This window comes from Mandrillus leucophaeus, unplaced genomic scaffold (assembly GCF_000951045.1).
Source record: "Mandrillus leucophaeus isolate KB7577 unplaced genomic scaffold, Mleu.le_1.0 Scaffold100, whole genome shotgun sequence".
NCBI lineage: Eukaryota > Metazoa > Chordata > Mammalia > Primates > Cercopithecidae > Mandrillus > Mandrillus leucophaeus.
In genome coordinates this window covers 4,124,348-4,127,146 of record NW_012098099.1, presented here as the reverse complement: position 1 = coordinate 4,127,146, position 2,799 = coordinate 4,124,348, and positions in this window count along the sequence as shown.

Genomic DNA, 2,799 nt, shown 5'->3' with positions numbered 1-2,799 from the left:
TGTAGCCCAGTGTTTGGGTGGGAGAGGATGGTAGGTAGGAAGGCATTTTTGCGATCAAGTGCAAATAGCTTGCCTAAAAATAAAGCCAATAAAGAGGACCGTGGAGCCAGAGATGGAGGCAGTCCTGCCATGCCCTAATGACCCCATCATCACTTGGGTCGGATGCAACTAGACCTGAGGTAAGATTACTTACCTTAACTTTTCAACAAGGAACCAAGAAATACCCCCCCCTTTATTTTTTTATTTTTATTTTTGTTTTGGTCTAAGGTAGTTTGACTTGGTTTTCTTGACTAACATACATAGCAGGGGAATGTGCCTCAGAACGGCAGTAGCATTTTCCAAACCTGGGCTGCTGCTCATTTTACATCCGAAATACCTTCCGCCTGTGAGAGGTACTATTTTTGCTGACCCAGTCTTTGGAATTGAAACCAGATGCACTGGTCACATTGGTTGGGAATGAAACTTCAGAGAACACTAAACGGCCAGGGTCAAAGTATTCAACGATATCACCACATGATTTGCTTAATCGAAAAGTCTAGCTCTGGGTATCCACTATAATGCAGCTGGCTCTTTAATCTTTAACCAAATTGTCATTTAGGAGTGTGATCCAAAAACTCTTCTGGGTTTGGGAAGCAGCCCCCATTTCCCTCCTTCGTAATGATTAGACTTAATAATTACAGAAACTTATCCTTGTTTACTCACAGCGCTAAGTGTGCAAAGGAGCAAACCTGTATTTGACCTATGCGAACACACAGGAGGGTGGTGCGTGCCCTCTGCTAGGAGCACAATGAGTCGCTGGCGTTATTAGAGGACGTCTCTCTGAGCGGAGCAAAGGTAATATACTGGTGGAAGAAAAGAAAAGGCCGAAAGTGGGGACAGAAATTAGGACGATCCCATTCAGTCTCCTCTGGAACGTTCTGCAAAACTCCGTGAGACGCTGGACCTACAGGGATGCCCTCTCAGGGATTGCCCCAGCCTTCATCCCCACACCTCAAAGACGAAAAGCAGCTGGGCAGATCTCGCCTCGGACAATCCTAAACAGCCTCTACCAGGCATAACCAGACCTAGGCCTCGGGCGGTAACCATGGTCCGGGGGCAGCTGACTTAGGACAGCCTCCCCGTGACCCGCCCTCGCCGGCACGGCAACGGCTCCGCCCCTTAAGCCCCTTAGTCCCGCCTCTGAGCTCCCGGGGCCTACCCCTGTGCTCACGGTCCCGCCCCCGCGTTTCCCCACCCCCTCGCGCCCGGGCCGCGCTCCCACACTCTATGACCCCACCTCTCGCACTCCAGGCCCGCCCCACGCGCTCCCGGGTTCAGCTCACCACCCATTTGTGCCAGGCCACGCCCCCACAACCATGGCTCCGCCTCTCGCTCGCCAGGGCCGCCCCACGCGCTCTCAGGTTCGCTCTCCACCCTCTTGCGCCTTGGTTCGGCCCCCTCCTCCATGGCCCCGCCTCTAGCACTCCAGGCCCGCCCTTGCGCTCTCGGGTTCGAATGTGCAAGTGGGCTGCCAATGCCTGGAGTTTCCTGAGTTTGGGAACACAGGGAGCCTACTCTGATAAAGAGGGACAAATCCACTGTCAAGGTTACACTAAAGGAGATGTTGACTTGTCACACTGATATAATTCAGGACAGCATCCAGCTTGGCCACTGCACACAAGTTGGTGCCAAGTCAATAGCTGGACTGAAGCTCATTGATTGGGGAAACGGGGCTTGCTTTGCCAGGACTGAGGGCTTGTGGGTTGGGGCAACATTTCCCTATTCAGCTTTCAAATCTCATTTTGACCCTCACTTCCCAGGAAGTCCCCTAGCAGAAATTACTTGTGATTCACGTCCATATTCTCTTCCTCTCTCCTATTTCAATGGGCACTAGTCTTACTGATTTAGTGTCTGCAGTCCTGCTGCCCCATCAGCTCTGGGAATAGAAGAGTCAGGAATGTACTCCTCACTGTACCTCCAGTGCCTAGCACTAGCACTGCAGGTGCTGAAATTGAAGACAGACAAATGCTTTCCCTTCTTGCTGTCTGCCACCTCTCCCTTCCCCTGAATCACCATTTACTTTAAAACTGCTAACTAAAAAGCAAAAGACCAATGACCTTGGTCCTCTCTGACCAGGCCCCAGGTGAGAACTATGTCATAAGGGGCAGTGGCCACAGGATGCGGTGTTTGGCTGGAATGATGTAACCTCTGCCCTTTGACATCGTCATGTAACTGGATTGTCAGCTAGAGCCCTAAATAATAAAATGCAAATAAAACCCCCATTCCTTGTAGAATGGGACCCTAGCCAGCTTCCCAATCTCAATGAGGATTCTTGAAAGTCAGATATTTTCCTGGGTCTCCTCCTATTCTGATTATCTGCTTCCACTGAATCCTGGATCTTTCTCCCACCCATCTTTTGTATTTTAGCTGCCCTTTTTCTCTCTGTCTTTAATTTACCCAGAAAGATTCAGTTCCCTTACTTTATCTCTGCTAAACATAACTTATTGAAAGCCATTACAATACATATCTTACAAAGATTTAGTGTCTGTACATGGGGTAGGGGTGGGAGGATTGCATCATGAAATAGCATAGCAGATAAAATAGACTGTTAGACGTAAGTTTAAAGGCCTCTGTTGCCCACTTTCCTGAGCCCCCAAGCCAAGCTGGGGAATGTTCTCTTTTGTTAGCTGTCTGAGCAACTTCTTCTTGGACTCCTTCATCCTCCCCGCCCCACCTTTTCATCTCCACCCTGGCTCACCTACCCCACTCTCCCCAAAAACAAAGCCTATGTTTTTTTAAGTTCAGAGAACATTTTTTTTT